Source organism: Moschus berezovskii, chromosome 5, assembly GCF_049115385.1.
Source record: "Moschus berezovskii isolate FMDL1 chromosome 5, NW_MosBer_1.0, whole genome shotgun sequence".
NCBI classification, from domain to species: domain Eukaryota; kingdom Metazoa; phylum Chordata; class Mammalia; order Artiodactyla; family Moschidae; genus Moschus; species Moschus berezovskii.
This window is the reverse complement of record NC_142464.1, coordinates 57,937,377-57,962,033: the sequence shown is the minus strand read 5'-3', so window position 1 is coordinate 57,962,033 and position 24,657 is coordinate 57,937,377. Positions and strand designations below refer to the sequence as shown.

Here is a 24,657-nt window from a genome sequence, read left to right as displayed (position 1 = left end):
GTGGGCAGCATTTTTAAAGAATACACTCAAGTTGTTGTGCAGTTGCTCAATCATATCCAACCCTTTTTGACCCCATCGATTGCAATATGCCAGGCTTCCTGGTCCTTCGCTGTTTCCTGGAGCTTGCTCAAATTCATGTCCTTTGAGTCAGTGTTGCCACTTAACCATCTCATCCTCTGTCGTCCCCTTTTCCTCTCGCCTTCAATCTTTCCCAGCATCAGGGTCTTTTCAAATGAGTCAGATTTTGCATCAGCTGGTCAAAGTATTGGAGCTTCAGCTTCAACATCAGCCCTTCCAATGAATATTCAGGACTGATTTCCTTTAGGATGGACTGGTTGGATCTTCTTGCAGTCCAAGGAACTCTCAAGAGTCTTCTCCAACACCACAGTTCAAAAGCATCAATTCTTCGGTGTTCAGCTTTCTTTATAGTCCAACTCTCACATCCATGTATGACTACTGGAAAAACCATAGCCTTGATTAGATGGACCTTTGTTGGCAAAGTAACGTCTCTGCTTTATAATATGCCATCTAGGTGGGTCATAACTTTTCTTCCAAGGAGTAAGCATCTTTTAATTTCATGGCTGCAGTCACCATCTGCAGTGATTTTGGAGCCCAAAAAATAAAGTCAGTCACTGTTTCCCATCTATTTGCCATGAAGTGATGGGACCAGCTGCCATGATCTTAGTTTTCTGAATGTTGATCTGTAAGACAATTTTTTCACTCTCTTCTTTCACTTTCAACAAGAGGCTCTTTAGTTCTTCTTTGCTTTCTGCCATAAGTGTGGTGTCATCAGCATATCTGAGGTTATTGATATTTCTCCCAGCAATCTTTGTAGAGTACTTTGCAGCAGAGGTAGGCAGAAACAAACAAAACATATTTATGTGTTGGGGAATGATCATGATGTAGAAAAAAGAGAATGCAATTTAGGAAAATAATGGGGATGAGGAAGATGCTCTTATCTGGTGTGGGAAATCTGTGATAGTGCAACACTGTGAAAGAGATCAATGGAAAGATGAAGGAGGTAGTCCAGTGTTTATCTAAGAGCATTTGAATCACAGGACACAGCATTTGCAAAGTCTCTGAAGTGGGAGAACAGTTGGTATGCAAAGGGAATATCCAAGAAGTCACTGCACTCAGAAGACAGTAGCAAAGCCTCAGTGATAGTGCATTAGGCCAGAGAAGGTGTAGAAGGCCAGACAAGATCAGGTCTTTTTAAAATATTTTATCTAATATTATTTGAGAGAATAATGCCACACCCTTCCTTCAGATACCAAGGTCCTCACCCCTGGAATCTATGAATGTTATTTTGTATGGCAAAAGGAACTTTCCAAATGTGACTCAGTTAAGGATCTTGACATGAGATTATTCTAGATTATACACATTGACCATAAATGTTTTCACAAGGGTCATTACAAGAGGGAGGAAGGGAGAATTTTGACACAGAGGAAGAAAGCAATGAGACTGCTGAAATAAGATGCTATCCTTCTAGCTTTAATGACATAGGAAAGAGCTTCAAAACAGAATGTAAGGAATGTGATTCTAGAGCTTGGAAAAGGCTAGAAAATGCTATTGCCCTAGAGCATCGTGTTAACTCCTTGATTTTAGTCTAGTGAATTGATTTTGGACTTCTGATCTACAGGCTGTATGACAATAAATGTGTTTTTTAAAGCAACCCATGTTTGGGGTCTGCCCTGTTGGTTCAGAGGTTAAAGCATCTGCCTGCAGTGCGGGAGACCTGGGTTCGATCTCTTGGTCCGAAAGGAAGATCCCCTGGAAAAGGAAATGGCAACCCACTACAGTATTCTTGCCTGGAGAATCCCATGGACGGAGGAGACTGATGGGCTACAGTCCACGGGGTTGCAATGAGTCGGACACAACTGAACGACTTCACTTTCTGTTTGCGGTAACTTGTTTCATAGGCCATAGGAAATGAATATGGATAAGAAACTGTTGTAGAGTTTGAGGAGGGATGTGACATGTTAGAACAAAAATCAGAATGTGTAAAGATAAGCTAGGAATTCAAGATAATGGAAAGAAGTTAATGATGCATAAGAGAGAGGAGGAGTGGCTGGAGAGATGCTTTAATTAGGCAAGAAGGCATGTGATCCTAGGTACAAACAAAAGAGTTGTCCTCCTTAGGCAGAACTTGGCAGTTCACTCTTTGTTATTTTTTGGCCGATCTGTTGTGGCATGTGGGATCTTAGTTCCCTAGTGTTAGTTGCTCGGTCTTTTATGACCCTATTACTGTAGCCCACCAGGCTCCTTTGTTCATGGGATTCTCCAGGCAAGAATACTGGAGTGGGTCATTATTTCCTTCTCCAGAGGATCTTTGCAACCCACGAAATGAACCTGGGTCTCCTGCATTGTAGACAAATTCTTTATGGTTTTATCTAACCTGTGCCCCCTTGAAGCATGGAATCTTAATTATTGGACCACCAAGGAAATCCCAGCAGTTCACTAAATATTTATTGGAGGGTAAGAAATCTCTTACCATAACTAAATCCCCAATATCAACATTAAAAAGGCATCAATAATTTATTAAACCCTTAAATTTATCCAAACACATTTTCCCTAACCCTAAAAGAGATCCAGTGGTCTCAACCACCTAAGGGTAGGTCCATACTAAAAATGTTAATGCTACCTTTTTTCTTCAAATCTTAAATAGTTTAGAAATTAAATTATTAGTCATAGAGATCTTGTTGCTTTTATCATAATTAGCCAGAGGAGATTTCAATTTAGCTTGACGTTAAAGAGGAAGGTGTAGTATAAAGATATATATCTAAATAAAAACACAGTTTGCAGTGGTTTTTAGCCAAACTTTAAAAGAAATGATCCATTTTCAATGTTGATCATGAAAGACACTATAGTCTAGTGTTCTATATATAAGATCCTGAAATCAGATTAGGAATCAAGATTGCTGGGAGAAATATCAATAACCTCAAATATGCAGATGACACTACCCTTATGGCAGAAAGTGAAGAGGAACTCAAAAGCCTCTTGATGAAAGTGAAAGAGGAGAGTGAAAAGGTTGGCTTGAAGCTCAACATTCAGAAAACAAAGATCATGGCATCTGGCCCCATCACTTCATGGGAAATAGATGGAAAAACAGTGGAAACAGTGTCAGACTTTATTTTTTGGGGCTCCAAAATCACTGCGGATGCTGATTGCAGCCATGAAATTAAAAGACACTTACTCCTTGGAAGGAAAGTTATAACCAACCTTGATAGTATATTAAAAAGCAAAGACATTACTTTGCCAACAAAGGTCCGTCTAGTCAAGGTTATGGTTTTTCCCGTGGTCATGTATGGATGTGAGAGTTGGACTGTGAAGAAAGCTGATCGCCGAAGAATTGACGCTTTTGAACTGTGGTGTTGGAGAAGACTCTTGAGAGTCCCTTGTACCACAAAGAGATCCAACCAGTCCATTCTAAAGGAGATCAATCCTGAGTGTTCATTGGAAGGACTGATGCTAAAGCTAAAACTGCAATACTTTGGCCACCTCATGTGACGAGTTGACTCACTGGAAAAGACTCTGATGCTGGGAAAGGTCTGGGGCGGGAGGTGAAGGGGACGACGGAGAATGAGATGGCTGGATGGCATCACCGACTCTGTAGACATGAGTTTGAGTGAACTCCGGGAGTTGGTGATGGACAGGGAGGCCTGACGTGCTGTGATTCATGGGGTCACAGAGAGTCGGACACGACTGAGCGACTGAACTGAACTGAACTGAAGCTTGTTCCTAATGCCTCCATTATCAGAGTTATGAATTGAGCAAGCGCTTTAACCTCAACTGTGTTCTCGTTTTTCAAATGTGCACAATAAAAGTACCTGAGTCATAAAGTAAAAAAACAAAAAACAAAAGAAAAATGTCTGGACATAGTAAAGACGTCATAAATGTTAGCCATGGTTATATTGTTACTATTATCTAATCAATATTTATTTTCCAAGTACCCATATAAGAGGTTTTGCTGGCAATGTGGAGAGAGTTATAATTCTTTAAGATGCTTGTCTTCTTTTTGTACTGTACACAGAACTCTTGTTACTAGAAATAAAAGATGCATACAGAGTATACTTTAACAAACCTGTCAATAACAAATCATAAAATTCATTAAAAATTTAAACCTTGACTTTGAAGGATTGTAATAACTTTCAGATACATGGAAAGGAAAAATAATTCAAGGCACAAAACACAATGAACAACAGAAGTAGACCACACCATTTGCTGGGAATAGAATATATTAATCAGAATATTATTATTTATCTTCCAAATGTGTCTTATTAATTTTGGGGGTATGATATTCTAGGAACTGGAACTTGTGATAGCATCTGTAACTGTTTGAAAGAACACTGGATGCGATTACAGAAATATTCCATTAGCCATCTCCGTGATCCTCGAAAAGTTCCTCCATGCTGTAGCCTCAATTTATTTTGAGAATTTGAAAGAAGAAAAATAACAGAATAATTAACCTAGTCTGCTTCAACATTCTGATCGATAAATAAGGACATTTAAAGAGCCCAACTTCTGATCAACTTCTATCACCATGATTAGCAGCATCTTTCCTTTCTTCCTCAGTGTTGCTGACAACATAGTATACTCCCAAAACATATATCTGAGAAAGATATATCTTTATTAGATATATACAAAGAGTTCTACATCTGTATTTACACATATTTGTACAAAATTATAACTTAATGTCGCTACACATATACATACATACAACTCAAAACTTCAGTAGTTGTTTTTATAGAAATTGCCATGCTGATTGCTAAATTGTAAGGAAATGAAATAATCTTGAGTTCCCAAAATTATCTAGAAAATAAAGATAATAGTTGGAGTAACCACATTAGCTGATTTCACAATTGACTATAAAATTACTGTTTGAGATACTATGTCATTGGCATAATCATAGATGAATAGTTCAGTGGAAAAGAGTAGAGTATTTAGAAATAGATTCACCATGTATGTAAGGACTAAAGAAAAGAAATGAGACAAAGGAAAAATTTTAACAAGTTATATTGAAACAAGTAGATAATTACATAGAAAATAAACCCACAACCCTCGTCTCATAATATGCATCAAAGTCAATTTGAGATATTTCATAGACCTAAAAACATATCTATACAACATATCTACCAATAAAAGGTTAAGAGGAGAATATTTTCTCAGTCATGATAAGAGAAGGTATTTTATAGAGGATGCAAAAATAACTAATCATAAAAGAAAAAATTGTATACCATCAGAATGGAAAACTTCTGCTCATCAAAAATCATCATAAGAAAATGAAAAGAAGGCTACATATGGAAGTAAATATTCATAATACTCATATCTAAAATTATTTCTGTTGAAAAAATATAGATAAATCTTACAGTTGAAAACTAAAAGTCAAGGGATTTACTTTTTTTCATGAGCGGAAGACTTGAACACAGAGTTTATCAAGGGAGATATACAAATGTCAAGTCAGTAATGGTGGTCAACATATTCAATCATCAGAGAAATGAAAATTAAAACTATAATGGATACCATATTACATCCACTAAAATGATTTAAAGATTAAAAGCTTAAGACAATTTTTAAGAATGAAAATACCAAGTACTGGGAAAGATATGGAACAAATGATATTTACTGAACAGAAGTGATATACAAAGATGACTACCCTTACATATTCATAACAGCTCTACTTACTGTTGCCTGTGATTTCTCCCAAGAGCTCTCTCCTTGATTTGCAGATAGTTACCTTGTCAAGTACCCTCACAAGCTTTTCTAATCTCCTCTTCTCCTGAGAGAAGTCATAAATAAGGGCCCACCCATGTGACGTGACTTTACCTTAATTGCCTTTTTAAAGGCTGTTCAATTCAGTAACATTCTGAGGTACTTGGTGTGAGGGCTTCAACATATGGATTTTGGGGGGAAACAATCCGCCATGTAACACCATTACTTCGCAACCTTGTTCCCCTGTCTCGTGCCTCACCACCCATCTCACAGTGCATGACCCAGTAGGGTACAGGGAGGTGGCAGCTCTCCCCCGTAATCCTAGTGCTGATTGGAGCTATTTTCATATTTCACAACCTTGATTCCATTTGAGCCTGACCTAAATGAGTTCCCATTAGTCAGCAATTGAAATAACCTCTGCAATTTTGGATGACTTAAAGTGGAAATGATATGTTGTAATCTTTGTGCCAAATTTTGTTGAGCAGAAATCCAGCTCCTAAGGCTTATTTCTGTCTTGTTTTTTTTTTTTGTAGGTTACTTTTAAGGAAAATAAGAAATACTCAAACCAAAATTAAATCACACCTGGAATTAATACACTGAGCAACTGAGCGACAACAATAAATGGTGAACATATATTGAAAAGCTGTAGTTGCTATGCTGTTTTTCCCTTATTTTGAATATACGGAATAATCAATAATCGTTTGTTGAATTGGTGAGAAAAATTATCTTCAGAGCTTAGTCATAAGTGCTGTCATTGTTCTTCTAAATAGAAATATTTATTTTTTTGTGAATTCATGTATTAAAACAAGATAGTCAAAGAAACATCAAGAAAATAGATTGGAATATATGGTACAGAGTTGAGAGAACAGAAAGTTGTAAACATTAAAATGGAAAAGAGAAGAAACCCAGTTCTAATTTGTTCTTATTTGATGGCTACCATCATTCTAGTAATCCAATATTTTTACTAATATTCAAGTTTACATGGTTACTTTTAGCAACACAAAATATGAAATGACTAAATGACTGATTCCAAGTTAAATCACCATCACATAGTAGCAAATCAACTACTTGCAGGTTACTAAAATTATTGACTACTTATACATTAGTTGGGCTTCTCTTGTGGCTCAGCTGGTAAAGAATCTGCCTGCAATGTGGGAGACCTGGGTTTGATCCCTGGGTTGGGAACATCCCCTGGAGAAGAGAAAGGCTACCTACTCTATTATTCTGTCCTGGAGAATTCCATGGACTGTATAGTCCATAGGGTGACAGAGTTGGACATGACTGAGTGACTTTCACTCACTCACTTTCACTCATACACTAATTTAATAGTGCTAAACAAAAAGTAATATTTTTCTTCATATTAACAAATATATAAAAATATTTTTAGTGCGACAGTGAACACTATATATACACAGACCTAAAGGCATGATGATTATTTGGAGGGGGAATATTTGAATAAGAATTGAAGATAAAAACAAATCAATGTCTTAATTTTAGAACTTAAGAACAAATTTAGCAATGAAAATGGCTACTCCACTTTGCTGCAGCTTCTACATTTAAATCATGCTTTTGTATACAGTGGATTTATCTACCTATGAATGGGGAATTTTAAAAACATGGGCTTATGTAATATCGATCACACAGAGACTTAATGTTTCTTCTCATCTCAGTTAAATGCCTCGGAGAATATCTTAACAACAAACTAAATATATTCTTGATTGCAGTCACATAGGCACTTTTAGAGTGAGTGAATACATGAAGAAATTCTTATAAAAGTATACTTTCTTTGCGTGTTACATAAAATTTATGTAATTTAAAAATGTTGATGATTGTTAGGGGCATATCAAGGACCTATTTAGAGACATGACCTATTTAGAGATCTGAAAATTGTGATATGGCAAAGTTGATCACAGAATATTAGGACAAGTTACACATTTGGAATTCTTCGTATCTGTCTTCTATTTTATTGAATGAATACCAGTATTATTATGGGATCATAAGATGCAAATGATAACCCTGTATACGAGACAGCAAAAGAGACACAGATGTATAGAATAGTCTTTGGGACTCTGTGGGAGAGGGTGAGGGTGCAATGATTTGGGAGAATGGCATTGAAACATGTACGTTGTCATATGTGAAACGAACCACCAGTTCAGGGTCGATGCATGTTACAGGATGCTCGGGGCTGGTGTGCGGGGATGACCCAGAGGGAGGATAAAGGGAGGAGGGAAGTGGGAGGGGGGTTCAGGAAGGGGAACTCATGTACACCAGGGGCGGATTCATGTCAATGTATGGCAAAACCAACCAATATAATATTGTAAAATAATTAGCCTCCAATAAAAAAAAAAGAAAAAGTAAAAAAAAAATTGTGAAGATTTTTAAAAAGAATTACATTTGTGTGTCTATAGTCTCGTTGTGAAATGTGAATAAGTGATGTGGTTTGAGCAGGACCCATAGGAAATGGTTTAAAATAAATATCAATCAACTGTTACATTTTTTTGAAAGAAAAGTAGATTAATTTTCTTGAATGAAGCTCTGAGATGCTAAATGTCCTCAGGTTCTGAAATGATGAGTCCTGATGTGGTAACAATATCTATTAGGATATTTAAAGATTGTGATGCATATCCTCCTATTAGCAAAATATTTGAAATTTTTATTAATAGAATCAGATCAGTTGTGAAGAAGTGAATTTTAGACCACAGAACATTAAATTAGGCAAAGGGCTCATGGGTACATATCACCAGCAGCACACGCATTCTGAGAAAACTGATAGGCAGAAAAGTCATTGGGTGGGCACAGTTGCTCACATTCTCAGTCTGCCACAGTTTAGTCTGGGCAAAGAACATCAACAGATGTGTACCATGACTAAATTGCAAGTAAAGTTTCTGTATTGGTGATGCATAGAGATCTCTGCAACTCCAGAACAACGGATGCCCTCTGGTTGGAAAACTGTCCCTGTAAGAAAGGCATTGTTTAGTTGTTCAGTCATGTCTGACCATTTCAGATACCATGGACTGCAGCACACTGGTCTCCATTATCTCCTAAAGTTTTCTCAAATTCATGTCTGTTGAGTCAGTGGTGCTATCTAACAATCTCATCCATCTCATTCTCTGCCACCTCTTTCTCCTTCTGCCTTCAATCTTTCCCAGTATCAGGGTCATTTCCAATGAGTCAACTCTTCACATCAGATGGCCAAAGTATTGGAGTTTCAGCTTCAGCATCAGTCCTTCCAATGAATATTAAGGACTGATCTCCTTTAGGATTTACTTGTTTGATCTCCTTCCAATCCAAGGGACTCTCGAGTCTTCTCTGGCATCACAATTCAAAAGCATCAGTTTTTCTGCACTCAGTATTCTTTATGGTCCAATCCTCAGATCCATTGTATGAGTACCAGAAAAAACATAGGTTTGACTATACAGACCTTTGTTGTCAAAGTTATGTCTCTGCTTTTTAATAAGAAAGGAGAGACCTCAGCAAACCAGTGGGTAAAATGAGTCTGTTCTGCTTTTAGGCTCAGATCTGGTGAGCTAGTAATTCTCTGTTAAGCTATTGAAAGAAGGAAGCATTTTTTTTTTCCAGAGCAAATTTGTCTTTAATCATCAATAAACATTAATAACAGTAACATCATGTGTGTGTATATACTGAAATCTGTTATTTAAGATGCTTTTTTAAAATCCTGCATCCAATGAGCCCCTATAGAATATGGACATTTTTATGACATTGGTCACCCATAGGGATTTTTAGTGAATCAAGTCTGGCATCAATGAGAGTAGAATAGTTACCATGCAAAAATGCCTAGTGTCTTAGCCTGAACTGTTGTAATTAAAGATCATAGACTGAGTAGCTTAAAGAACAGACATCTATTTCTCACACTTCTGGAAGTTGGGAAGTTCAAGATCAAGATGCCTACAGATGTGTTTTTGGTGAGTGTCTTTTTTCTGGTATACAGACAGTTATCTTCTCACTGTATCCTCACATGGGAGGGTAGATGAAGCCTTAATACTTCCATCTCTTCTTAGAAGGATGCTGATCCCCTCATGATGGCTCCATCCTCATGACCTAATCTGAATCTAATTTTCTCCAAAAGATACCCACCTCCTAACACCATCACATTGAAGGTTAAGAATTCAATGTACACATTAGAGGAAGACATGGATATTCAGTGCATAATGCCTAAGTACAAAATGTCTAATATTTCCTCAGGTGTTGTGGAATATTATGAAAGATTCTATTATAAACAGTGTAAGATTTATAGTACTAATATTTATTTTTTCAAATAGTTTCTCTTGAAATTATGATGCAGTCTGTATCCTAGATACCTTATAAACAAATCCTCTTACATAGCCCAAAATTTGTTATATTGATAAATTTATTAAATGAGAAATTTCATATTACTTTGTGGGAATATATAGAAAGGGGATCTAAGTGAGTAAAAAGTCAAAGCCTATATTTGAAAACTGAGTTTTTGAAAACTCAGATTTACTTGAGAGAACTTGAAACTGAGATCTGAAGAAGCCTTATGCTGTGCTTAGTAACTCAGTCATGTCCAAGTCTTTGAGACTGCATGGGCTGTAACCCGCCAGGCTCCTCTGTCCATAGAATTCTCCAGCCAAGAATACTAGAATGTGTTTATCTGAAACACATAGTCAACATTATTGTTATTGATGATCATAAACCACTGCTTAGTAAGCAAGACTTGGAACCCATGGTATCCCACCTTTGTGTCTGTCCCAGTCAGTGCAATTAAGACACAAAAGAAGCATGAATACTAGATGAGAAGCTTTGAACTTTATAAATAAAACTACAAAATATCAGTGATGCAGTATTAGACTTAATGAGATATTTTCCATTTCTACATCCTAGAAACAAAGTAAAATATAATTTTAAAGTAATGATTTATAAAAGAAAATCACAAATCTAAATTACTCAGTTAAAAATTACCTAGGAATAAATCTAACAAAAGTTGTACAAGATTCTCATGGAAAATTTTAAACATGCCTGGAAAAAAAATCTTACAACTGTCACTATTTTAACAGTATTATTTCTTCAAAAATTGACTCATGAATTTGACAGAATTTTAATCAAAATCCCAGCAGGATATTTGAGGAAATTGACAAAATAATTCTAAATTTCAAATGTAGATAAAAGGACTAAGTATAACTAAAATGCTATTAGAAGAAAAAATTTCTTCCCAGCTATTACATTTATGAAACTAGTAATTAAATCTTTTTGGCATTAAGTCAGAGATAGAAACATTGACCAATGGAAAAGAAAATAAACTTATAAAAAGAGGACATATGGAAACAATATATACTCAAAATTGCAACATTTCCACTGGGAAGGAAGTGGTCTATAAAATAAATGGTGGCAGGACAATGGTTGTGGGTATCCATCTGGGAAATTATTTTGAAATTGCATTTTTACAGTACTCAATATCAAAATATCAATTCCAAATGGATTAAAGTTTTAAAACATAAAAGCAAATCTGAACCCAGTATTAACTACCTTAATGAGTATATTCTCACAAAGTGTACTATCCAAAAACAAAAGACATTGTCTGAGTAAACAGAAATATCAGAAGCTGCTTTTTGAAATAAATCATAAAGAAAAGAAAAAGACAAGCTACAAACTAGAAGAAGACTTTTGAAACATAACTGGAAAAGGAATCACTTTCAAAAATATCTTTATTCAGCAGGAAAAAATACAAAAATCAAGTACAAAAATAGGCAAAAGACATTTATAATTATTTTAAAGAAACAAAAATATACATGACTCTACAAATAAATAAAAACGAGCTATTTTTGTTAACATCATGGAAATGAATATTCACACTTCAATATGATACAATTTTATATTCGCTAGACAGGAGTGAGTGAGGAAATCTGACAATAACAATTTTTGGCAAGGGTGTGGATCAACAGAGACTTTTATACACTCTAGTGAGATGGAAAATTGCTAAAATTCACTCTGGGAAAAATATGGCTTTATCTTTAAAAATATGCATGACTAAAATTTAAGAATTGCATTTCCAAGCATACACATAGGAACCAGGAAACTTCTGCTAAAATGTTCATAGCAAGAATCATTTATAATAGCTAACTAAAAACAACAAAAGTATTTACAGACAGGAGAAGAGAGAACTAAGTTTGGTTATATTCATGCAATGCAAGAATTGGCAAACTATAGAACATGAGTCAAAGCAGGCAAGCCTCCTATTATATTTTATTGGAACACAGCCACACTCATTTGTTTGTATATTGTATAAGGCTGCTTTTCCTCTATGACATATGGGTGGGTACCTGTGACAGAAACCATATGCCCTCTAAAACCAAACAATTCATTATCTGACTATTTACAGAAGAAGTTTGCTAGTCCCTGGCATAATGGAATATTACACAGAAATGAAAATGAAAGAATTATGAACAACATGAATGAATCTCAGAAACGTAACTAGAATATTATACAATATTTTAATGAAGCTCTAGTTTACTATAAAAATGACACAATATATTTTAGGAATATGTGTGTATATTATATATTTATTTCCATGACTAGTTATCTGTATAAAGGCGAGAGGAAACTGAATAGAGTAGGACTTTTACAATAATAATAATTTATGTTGTGTGAAAAATACAAAAGTATTTTAGTATTTAAATTTTATCTTGCATGTTCATTCTATTTGTTGCTTTGTTTATTAATTATATTCGTTCCGTTCCGTTCAGTCGCTCAGTCGTGTCCAACTCTTTGCGACCCCATGGACTGTAGCCTACCAGGCTTCTCCGTCCATGGGATTCTCCAGGCAAGAATACTGGAGTGGGTTACCATTTCCTTCTCCAGGGGATCTTCCCGACCCAGGGATCGAATCCGGGTCTCCCGCATTGGAGGAAGACGCTTTAACCTCTGAGACACTAATATAGAGTAGGGAAAATACATGCATATCTGTGTGTCAATGAATAATCTAAAAATGGGAAGAGAAGTGAAGAATCCCTTAGGAAAGAAAGAAAGAGACATTTGAAGAAAAATAAGCTATGTGTACAGCTAAGTAGTATTAATGGTGTCATTATTAATAATGAAAATATTATGTTTGAATAGTAATATATAAAAATTATTTGAGGGGGATTTTGGAATCAGAATATGTGAATTTGAATTATAGATCACAACTTCCTAGCCCTTTAAACTTGGAGCATTTAACCCATCTATAAAATAAAGCTGAAATTATTTTACCTAGCAGATTTATTAGGAGAATAAATGGAGATAGGGCTTTCTCAAACGGTAAAAAAAAAAGCATTCAAAGGAGCTTCAAAATAATATCTTTTATTGTTTTATTTCATTTTTTAATGTATATTATCTGAAATGTTATATTTGAAACTAGATCAACCTAAATTCTAGTTTGAGGAAATAGAAAATTGGGAAGCCAACTCCTAAATGCACAAAATATATAGTGGCTTCCTGGTTGAAACGTTTTTGAGGAAAGGGTAAAAATACTCCTGCTAAGATGGGCTTATCCACATGTGTGACTCCTGAGATTTCTTTTCATTAGCTCTGCATGCATTTTTTAAAAGACTGAATGGAATTAGTAAGTACATGATAGTTTTCTGAATCCATGTGTACTTCAAGCATTCCAAAATGTTCTCCACTCTGCAGTGAAGACGATCTTACTGATTTTAAAATCTGAATTGTTCCACTAATGTTTATCCTTCTAGCTTTTTTATAATTTGGGTAGATCTCATGGATACTTTTCCATCATATGCTTTCAAGATTGGTTCTATTGGGTCATACACATCTCACATCCAAGGTGATAGACTCAAAGAGGTCAGTCTACCAAATTTAAATGGTTAGTAAAAGACATTTTGAATAAATGGAGAGAAAGTGTTCATAATTTTAAATTATATATAGTTAAGACATTTATTTCTCTCAAATTAACTTAAAATTCCATCCTGCTTAAAATCCTAAATATGTTTCACAGAAATAAAAATCCATACTTTACAGTCAATTTTAAAATATAATGTTATATACTGCATAATTTAATAATGGTTTAATAACAAATAATTAAAACTTGTGTCATCTTTTTATTTACTCTTTTCTACATGATAGAACATTTTTCTTGCTTATTCTTTTTTTCAAATGATTTATTCCTAAGCTTCATGCTTATATTGTATTTACTGGCATTTAAATTTGTACATGTGTGACTATTTTGCATGTCTAATTGGGAGTGTTTGCTTTTTCCAGACATTTGTTGTTTGAAAAATGAATGAATAAAACAGCCTTAATTGCGCAGAATTTATGTATTGGTGATAAGTGTTAAAAAGACATTTTAATAGTTTATTATTAGTTTCTGGTGTTCAAAAATTCTATGTAGCCAAATATACCGTTTTTCAAATTAGAGGTTATTTTCATTTCACTAAAGGTTCAGAAATGCTTTTATTAGTCTTAAATTGAAGAAATATTACCTTGTCTTTTGCCCCCATTCTTTTATAGTTGATTTCTTAAACTTAATATATAATTGATTTTCTATTTTAACATTAAGAATTTTTTCTAGGTTGTACACATTGTTCTTGATCTTCTTATACTAGTTACCCCTGGTATCAAAACAAAACAAACAAACAAAAAATACAAAAATAAAAAAATTCCTTCCTTGGATTTGGAGAATGAAATGGCAACCCATCAGTATTCTTGCCTGGAAAATCCCATGGGCAGAGAAACCTGGCAGGCCATAGTCCACGAGGTCCCAAGAGTGGGACATGACTGAGCACATATATTGGATTTGTCAGTGAGGTTGAAACCATGACATTATATCCAATTATACATTCATTGAATATTTTGGCATGTTATCTATTTTTCCTTCAGTTTTTGTTGTTTGATATTTGGAGTAAAATATCAAAAATAGTGATATTTGTGACCCCTCAATTATAAAGTTACTAATTTAGGTTTTATATTTGCTAAAACATTGGGACATATTGAAACAACAATTCTAGTTTCTAACTTGAGGTAGGGTAACTAATACATGGTTCACCATTAATATGTGTTTGTATGTATGTATATGCTACAAAATTGAAAACAATTCCAGTAGTAACCCATAGTAATGCATGTTCGAAAAAACATTATTTTACATGAGTTATTACTGGAATAAATTGTTCAATTTTGCTTAATATAAATTTTATGTCATCATTTATAATTTTATAAGCTTCTGAGATAATAACCATTAACTATCTTATCAATAATTTAGGCTTATTGTAACCTTTTAAGGAACCTATAGCTTTTCAGGACTTACCTGGAAAACATGACTCCAGTACACACTTCTCATTTCATAGATAAGTTGACTGAATCCTAAAAAGATTAAGTAATTTGTCTACAATGAGACAAGATAATTGAAAAACATGTGCATATGATTTAATTCTACCACCATTCTCATGAATGATGTGGATAAAATTGTAATTTTTAAATTATCATCTTGTTTACTAAAATGAGACCTAGAGCAGTTAACTAACTGACGTGCCTGTGTTAGTCAGGGTTCTTCAAATAAACAGAACCAGCAAAACATATCTAAAAGGAGACCTTAGGAGTTGGCTTATGTGTTTATGGAGGCCAAAGATTCCCCAAATCAGCCATACACAATCTGGAAAACCAGGAAAGCAGATGGTCTAATTCAGTTTAAGTCTGAAGGCCTGAGAATCTGGGGCCAAGAAGTGAGGGGCCAAAGGTTTATGTCCCAGTGTGAGTGTAAAGGGCAGAGAAATAAGAATGCCAGTGACACCAGGGCAGAGGAAGATGAATGTCTCAGCTCAAGGAGAGAGAACTAATTCACCCTTCCTCTGTCCTTTTGTTTTATCCAAGCCCTCAGTGGTTTGAGTGATGCCCACTCACACTGAGGAAGACTATCTTTTTTACTTAGTCTACTCCGGCGGCGCAGAAGCGTGGTCGAGAGGAGCTACCCCATACCCGAGGTCAGGGGCGGTGGCCAAGAGGAGCTACCCCACGTCCTAGGTGGTGGCTGCATGGGCACAGGAGGGCTGAGAGGAGCTCCTCCACGTTCAAGGTCAGGAGGGGCGCCCTTGAGGAGATACCCATGTCCAATGTAAGGTGCAGCAGCTGCGCTTTGCTGGAGCAGCTGTGAAGAGATATCCCACAACCAAGGTAAGAGAAACCCAAATAAAATGGTAGGTATTGCGAGGGGGCATCAGAGGGCAGACACACTGAAATCATAATCACAGGAAACTAGTCGATCTGATCAAATGGACCACATCCCTGTCTAACTCAAAGAAATTAAGCCATGCCATGTGGGGCCACCCAAGATGAGCGTGTCATGGTGGAGAGGTCTGACAGAATGTGGTCCACTGGAGAAGGGAATGGCAAACCACTTCAGTATACTTGCCTTGAGAACCCCATGAACAGTATCAAAAGGCAAAATGATAGGATACTGAATGAGGAATTCGCTCAGGTCGGTAGGTGCCCAGCATGCTACTGGAGATCAGTGGAGAAATAACTCCAGAAGGAATGAAGGGATGGAGTCAAAGCGAAACCAATACCGAGTTGTGGATGTGACTGGTGATAGAAGCAAGGTCCGATGCTGTAAAGAGCAATATTGCATAGGAACCTGAAATGTTAGGTCCATGAATCAAGGCCAATTGGAAGTGGTCAAACAGGAGATGGCAAGAGTGAATGTAGACATTCTAGGAATCAGTGAACTAAAATGGACTGGAATGGGTGAATTTAACTGAGATGACCATTATATCTACTACTGTAGGCAGGAATCCCTTAGAAGAAATGGAGTAGCCATCATGGTCAACAAAAGAGTCCGAAATGCAGTACTTGGATGCAATCTTAAAAATGACAGAATGATTTCTGTTCGTTTCCAAGGCAAACCATGCAATATTACAGTAATGCAAGCCTATACCCCGACCAGGAACGCTGAAGAAGCCAAAGTTGAACGGGTCTATGAAGATCAACAAGACCTTTTAGAACTAACAACCAAAAAGGTTGTCCATTTCATTATAGGGGACTGGAATGCAAAAGTAGGAAGTCAAGAAACACCTGGAGTGACAGGCAAATTTGGCCTTGGAGAACAGAATGAAGCAGGGCAAAGGCTAATAGAGTTTTGCCAAGAGAACGCACTGGTCATAGCAAACACCCTCTTCCAACAACACAAGAGAAGACTCTACACATGGGCATCACCAGATGGTCAACACCGAAATCAGATTGATTATATTCTTGGCAGCCAAAGATGGAGAGGCTGTATACAGTTAGCAAAAACAAGACCAGGAGCTGACTGTGGCTCAGATCATGAACTCCTTATTGCCAAATGCAGACTTAAATTGAAGAAAGTAGGGAAAACCACTAGACCACTCAGATATGACCTAAATCAAATCCCTTATGATTATACAGTGGATGTGAGAAATAGATTTAAGGGACTAGATCTGATAGATAGAGTGCCTGATGAACTATGGACGGAGGTTTGTGACATTGTACAGGAAACAGGGACCAAGACATTCCCCATGGAAAAGAAATGCAAAAAAGCAAAATGGCTGTCTGGGGAGGCCTTACAAATAGCTGTGAAATGAAGTGAAGTGAAAAGCAAAGGAGAAAAGGAAAGATATAAACGTTGGAATGCAAAGTTCCAAAGAAAAGCAAGGAAAGATAAGAAAGCCTTCCTCACCGATCAATGCAAAGAAATAGAGGAAAATAATATAATAGGAAAAGCAAGAGATCTCTTCAAGAAAACTACAGATATCAAGGGAACATTTCATGCAAAGATGGGCTCGATAAAGGACAGAAATGGTATGGACCTAACAGAAGCAGAAGATATTAAGTAGAGGTGGCAAGAATACACGGAAGAACTGTACAAAAAAGATCTTCACAACCAAGATAATCATGATGGTGTGATCACTCACCTAGAGCCAGACATCTTGGAATGTGAAGTCAAGTGGGCCTTAGAAAGCATCACTACGAACAAAGCTCATGGAGGTGATGGAATTCCAGTTGAGCTATTTCAAATCCTGAAAGATGATGCTTTGAAAGTGCGACACTCAATATGCCAGCAAATTTGGAAAACTCAGCAGTGGCCACAGGACTGGAAAAGGTCAATTTTCATTCCAATCCCAAAGAAAGACAATGCCAAAGAATGCTCAAACTACCGCACAATTGCACTCATCTCACACACTAGTAAAGTCATGCTCAAAATTCTCCAAGCCAGGCTTCAGTAATACGTGAGCCGTGAACTTCCAGATGGTCAAGCAGGTTTTAGAAAAGGCAGAGGCACCAGAGATCAAATTGCCAACATCCGCTGGATCATGGAGAAAGCAAGAGAGTTCCAGAAAAGCATTTATTTCTGCTTCATTGACTATGCCAAATCCTTTGACTGTGTGGATCACAATAAACTGTGGAACATTCTGAAAGAGTTGGGAATACCAGACTACCTGACCTGCCTCTTGAGAAACCTGTATGGAGGTCAGGAAGCAACAGTTAGAACTGGACATGGAATAACAGACTGGTTTCAAATAGGAAAAGGAGTACATCAAGGTTGTATATTGTCACCCTTCTCATTTAATTTATATGCAGGGAACATCATGAGGAACGCTGGGCTGGAAGAAGCACAAGCTGGAATCACGATTGCCGGGAGAAATATCAATAACCTCAGATATGCAGATGACACCACCCTAATGGCAGAAAGTGAAGAGGAACTCAAAAGCCTCTTGATTAAAGTGGAAGAGGAAAGTGAAAAGGTTGACTTGAAGCTCAACATTCAGAAAACAGAGATCATGGCATCTGATCCCATCACTTCATGACCAATAGATGGGGAAAAATTGTTAGACTTTATTTTCGGGGCTCCAAAATCACTGCAGATTTTGATTGCAGCCATGAACTTAAAAGATGCTTACTCCTTGGAAGGAAAATTCTGACCAACCCAGATAGTATATTAAAAAGCAGAGAATACTTTGCCAACCAAGGTCCGTCTAGTCAAGGCTATGGTTTTTCCCGTGGTCATGTATGGATGTGAGATTTGGACTGTGAAGAAAGTTGCATGCCGAAAATTGATGATTTTTAACTGTGGTGCTGGAGAAGACTCTTGAGAGTCCTTGGACTGCAAGGAGCTACAACCAGTCCATTTTAAAGGAGTTCAATCCTGGATGTTCATTGGAAGGACTGATGCTAAAGCTGAAACTCCAATACTTTGGCCACCTCATGCAATGAGTTGACTCACTGGAAAAGACTCTGATGATGGGAGGGATTGGGGGCAGGAGGAGAAGGGGACAACAGAGAATGAGATGGCTGGATGGCATCACCGACTCTGTAGACATGAGTTTGAGTGAACTCCGGGAGTTGATGATGGACAGGGAGGCCTGGCGTGCTGTGATTCATGGGGTCACAAAGAGTTGAACACGACTGAGTGACTGAACTGAACTGAACTTAACTGATTAAGATGCTAATCTCTTTCAGGAACACTCCCTTTGACACATCCAGAGCTAACATTTCCCCAGCAATCTTGGCATCTTAGCCCAGTGAAGATGATACATAAAAGTAACCCTCACAGAGTCCAAGGGAATTCTCTGAGTTTGAATTGAGATTTGACTGAAAGCAATTTATCTAGATTGATGCTTTGTTGGTCTTTCCACTTTACTACTGTACCATAGTATAAGCAGACTGATGCTGAGGGGGTGCTCGCTCTTATTCCAACACTCAAATTTAGTATGTGAAACTTGGTACTTTTTCCTAATCAAGTGTCTAAAATGAGTAGAAATTTGTAAGTATAATTTCTTTTTATTGACTATCACCTTCACAACATGTGATACAAGATCCTTTTGCCCTGTAGGAAATTGTCAAGAATTCATAATCATTTTCCAGTTCTTGTCACCTTTTTTATCCAGTGATTGAGGCACTGTTATCTCCTCAGCAATGTCAATCCCTCTTTTTCTAGCAACGCTACAACTGTAACTTTCCCGACAGACATCTTAGAAAATTCACATACTTGCCAAGTTTTAGACAGAGTAACTTGAAATCCTGAGTGTTGGGAATAAGAATATTCTAAAACATAGGGGTGGACAAAAAGCACCTGGTATGCCTTAATAACAATCGTTCTGAATAGCTGTACATCTTAAGAAAACCGTGGAGACTGGCAGAAGCAGGAGTCTAAAATGCTGAATGAAGACCAGCTCCTTTGGATCCGGAGCTGAATCAGGATCTAGCTCCTTTGGATCAATATCTTCTTCTGATATTGATTCAGCTAAATAGCCAGACACATATTTTCAATCTTCAAAGACTTGGAGGTAGATGACCTAGATTATTTTAACCAATGTTCATTTGACATTCAGTACATCTTAACCATTCTTGCACTTATAACAATAAATGCATACAACAACCATACATTGCTGGAATTTTCTTTGTCCTCCATGTGAATATAGGTACAAGAGATAACTGCATACTCAAAGGAGGGGAACTGGTGATTGTTTAATAAGGGAATCACTTTCATAATTAGGGTTAGACTTAAGAAAAATCCACAAGAGATAGTGAGAGAACCCAGGTCTTAACACTACTTGGCCTGAAAGTGTTAATGATGGGAATAGTTAGAGCACCCAGCAGGACCTGGAGTTGTAGGAGAATACGTCCAGAGAGGAAAATCACCATTTTTCAGTCTTCAACCTGGCACAGAAAAACCAAGGGCATAAACATTAAACTTCTATTATTACCCTCATGTTGGTGCTTCCCATTCACTGAATGTCAGAAGGTCAAGATTCTTGATTGGTCCATCCCATAAATATCACCCCCAGAGGCACAGAGCAGGATGGAGAGAGATGGAAAGTAGGTCTGCACAGGCAAGTGAAGAACATCCAGCATATTCCCATGTCACACAAGAGGTATTATAAATGGACTTGCAGAGGTTAGGTAACTTGCCTCAGTTAAAATAGTTGCTGAGATGGGACTTAATTCATGATCCTCCAACCCAAAGCTTAGTGTTTTTGCTCCTATGCCACCGTTATGCCACTTCTCATTAAAAAAACAACTTATTCACTCTGCTTTCCTTTTTTGCAACACAGACTTTTATTTTAGCTGAAGTCAAAGGAGTACAAAAACACATCTCAGAGTGATAAATGCTTATTTTAGCAATACAACCTATAGTTACTCTCTGTCTACTTCAATCAACCAATTTTCTTTCAGAGAACCTGGAATGCACTTACACATTCATATGCTTATACTGTGTTATGCTGTGCTTATACTGAGGGTACCTGTAAAATATGTTGATCATGATAAACCCTTAATATCATTTAAAAGCACATTCTTATACTAGTGCTAAAAATTAAATAGAATTTTTCATTTTTTTTTAAAAAAGAATTTTTCAGTAGCAATCAATTACATGGGAACAATGTATAACAATCCCCTTAAAGAGAATTTTAAAAATATTTCTCTATAAATTATCTTTCAAAGGATTATGGTAAATGGCATAAGTTAACCTTCAATCACTCATTTTTATTTGCAACAAATAATTATAAAAACTTTTCTATGAGTCATATTATTTAATACTGTGAACAAAAATTTAAGTCCTTTTGGAAGATGGGTCTTGATGTTTTGATGTATTTCTAAATAGTGAATGGTAACATACTTTTTATAGAACAGTTTTGTAGCAAAGTATTTAACTAAAGGAATCAGTAGTAAATTTCCAGAGAGACAAGTATTTTTTACACAAGGGTTACCTTCCAAAATCATAATATAAACATAATGTCTTGCAAAATGCTTTACCTCTATGTGTACAAAACTTTCAAGATAACCAGACACTTGAAAAGTGATGCTGATTCCTTATGCAGATCTTCAATATACAGTATACTAACGCATATACATGTAATTTAGAAAGATGATAACAATAACCCTGTATACAAGACAGCAAAAGAGACACAGATGTATAGAACAGTCTTTTGGACTCTGTGGGAGAGGGCGAGGGTGGGATGATTTGGGAGAATGGCATTGAAACATGTATATTATCATATGTGAAACGAATTGCCAGTCCAGGTTCGATGCATGATACAGGATCCTCTGGGCTGGTGTACTGGGATGAACCATAGGAATGGGATGGGGAGGGAGATGGGAGGGGGGTTCAAGATGGGGAACACATGTACCCCCGGGGCAAATTCATGTCAGTGTATGGCAAAACCAATACAATAATGTAAAGTAATTAGCCTCCAATTAAAATAAATAAATTAAAAAAGAAAAAGAAGGCATACAGAGCAGCGGCCTCCTCATGCATAGATTGCCAAGAAGTCAGTAGCCAGCCACCCTGTGATAAAACTGAGGTATTAACCTGGTAAATGAACCACTTCAAGAGCCCTGGAGAACCTCTTAGGATAAACTTGTTGCTTCAGATATGATTTAACTTGGCAAATGGGTATACTAATATAAGTATGAAAACTATGCTAATATGTTATTGTTATTTTCTGATCTTCCCATCTAGAAATCCATGAACTCTGATTCACAGCAGGTGAAATGTAACTGTGGCAATAAGCTTTGAACATAATCTTTGAGTATATAATCCATGAATACATTTTGAAATTATTGGCTATTTTTGATGTTTCTCTACCAGTATAATCCTTCCACAGTATCATCTGTCCTTGGAAACCTATAGACAAGTTGAATATATACAGTAAAAATATATAATCACAATATAAAACAAACAACACGGAGACCAGAGACCATCACTTTGTAGCAATTAGTTCCCTGACCCCTTTGTATCTAAACATGATCTTAAGAATGGAGCGTGGATCAGTAATCTGAAGTTGTTTGATTTACAAATTTCTCTCATTAATATTTTTCAGGAGGTCTTAGAATTAGAGGTTTTTTTTTTTTTTTTTCTTTTTTTTATTACTTATCACAGTTAATAGTAAAAATCCTGGAAGAGCTTCTGTTCCAAAGAAGAAAACAATTATTAGCTAGGTGAGAATCAACTTTGTGGCTTTAAATAAAGGAGACAATGAAAAATGTTGCATGACTGGGAAGCAGGAGATCCTGAAACTCAAGGTGTGCTTCCTTTTCTATGCATGGATAAAACATAGATATTATCAACTACCCTCATTCTTCATAGTACTACCTTTGAACTGCCCTAGCATCCAGAAGAATAAAAACATTCATAATTTGAAAGAAGTATTTGGATCTCAAGATGCAGTGAATAGTAAGCTATTATACATATATATGTATATACATATATATATATATATATTTTTTCATGATGTACTGGCTGTGCCGAATCTAATCCCCCATGTTAATTTTGATGCAACAACTTATTGAGACCGTGCCAATGGTTTAATATGGTGACACTAAGTTCCTAAATAACTGTAGCTATGTTCAGAAGCAGCTTGTTATAAGTAAGATGACAATCTTAGGTACTGTTTTGCCTTGAAGAGTCATTGTTTATATCTTTTCTTCCTGGATAATGCTTAATAATGCCCCGTTTCACTGTTAAAGAGTTCCTATTTTGATGTTAAATTACAAGGCCATCCTAATTATAAGGTGACTTTGAAAAAAAGAGAGAGAAATTCTTTATTTTTTTATAGTTTAAAAAAGGAACTAAATTTTATAAAGTTATATTTGCTTTCATTGAGAATTAATTATGTACAAAATAACTTCATTTATATAACCAACATATGTAAATACTATGCATAACAAAAAACTGCTATGAGAATCTTAGGTGTGCTCATTATTTACATAATGATATGATGCCTTTGTCATTTGGTACAATTTTTTGAAATGAGTAATACCTGCACCAAACCAATGACAATTAACTGAAAAACAAAAGAACATGAAAGACACTAAGTATTGAACAAATTGCATTTTTTTTCTGGTATACAGAGGACACATATTTTTGATGTTGGCAGATTTTTAAAATATATTGCCTGAATGTTAACATAATTTCATTTCTCAAATAATGTCTCATCTTTTTTGGCATTAATTTTAGAATTATCAGCCTGCTCATTTATGCTACTGGATAAAACTCTAATTGCCTAAAAAGTATTTAATTTTGAATTCCATCTAGTTTTTTTTCTGTGCTGGGAGAAATATCAATAACCTCAGATATGCAGATGACACTACCCTTATGGCAGAAAGTGAAGAGGAACTCAAAAGCCTCTTGATGAAAGTGAAAGAGGAGAGTGAAAAGGTTGGCTTGAAGCTCAACATTCAGAAAACAAGGATCATGGCATCTGGTCCCATCACTTCATGGGAAATAGATGGAAAAACAGTGGAAACAGTGTCAGACTTTATTTTTGGGGGCTCCAAAATCACTGCAGACGCTGATTGCAGCCATGAAATTAAAAGACGCTTGCTCCTTGGAAGGAAAGTTATGACCAACCTTGATAGTATATTAAAAAGCAGAGACATTGCTTTGCCAACAAAGGTCTGTCTAGTCAAGGCAATGGTTTTTCCCGTGGTCATGTATGGATGAGAGAGTTGGACTGTGAAGAAAGCTGATCGCCGAAGAATCGATGCTTTTGAACTGTGGTGTTGGACAAGACTCTTGAGAGTCCCTTATACTGCAAGGAGATCCAACCAGTCCATTCTAAAGGAGATCAATCCTGGATGTTCATTGGAGGGACTGATGCTAAAGCTGAAACTGCAATACTTTGGCCACCTCATGCGACGAGTTGACTCACTGGAAAAGACTCTGATGCTGGGAAAGGTTGGGGGCGGGAGGAGAAGGGGACGACAGAGAATGAGATGGCTGGATGGCATCACCGACTCTGTGGACATGAGTTTGACTGTACTCCGGGAGTTGGTGATGGACAGGGAGGCCTGGCGTGCTGTGATTCATGGGGTCGCGGAGAGTCGGACCCGACTGAGCGACTGAACTGAACTGAATATTTTTATGTAAGCATATTTTTTAACCTTCCAGAGGTAGTAAGTAAGTATATATATGACATTTAAAAAGTGATTTCTGATTGCTGTAAATGCCGAGAAATAGGTTTATAAATACAG

The 24,657-nt window shown here is 36.4% G+C and overlaps 1 long non-coding RNA gene across 1 annotated transcript in view; it reads left to right on the top strand.

Annotated features, from left to right (window-relative positions):
• LOC129562083 (uncharacterized) overlaps positions 1-7,916 on the top strand; it is a 102,517-nt gene extending 94,601 nt beyond the window's left edge. The window contains exon 3 of the long non-coding RNA XR_008687103.2: positions 6,243-7,916. This is a non-coding gene — a long non-coding RNA (uncharacterized LOC129562083). The remainder of the gene's footprint in view (positions 1-6,242) is intronic.
• Positions 7,917-24,657: the final 16,741 nt, after the last annotated feature.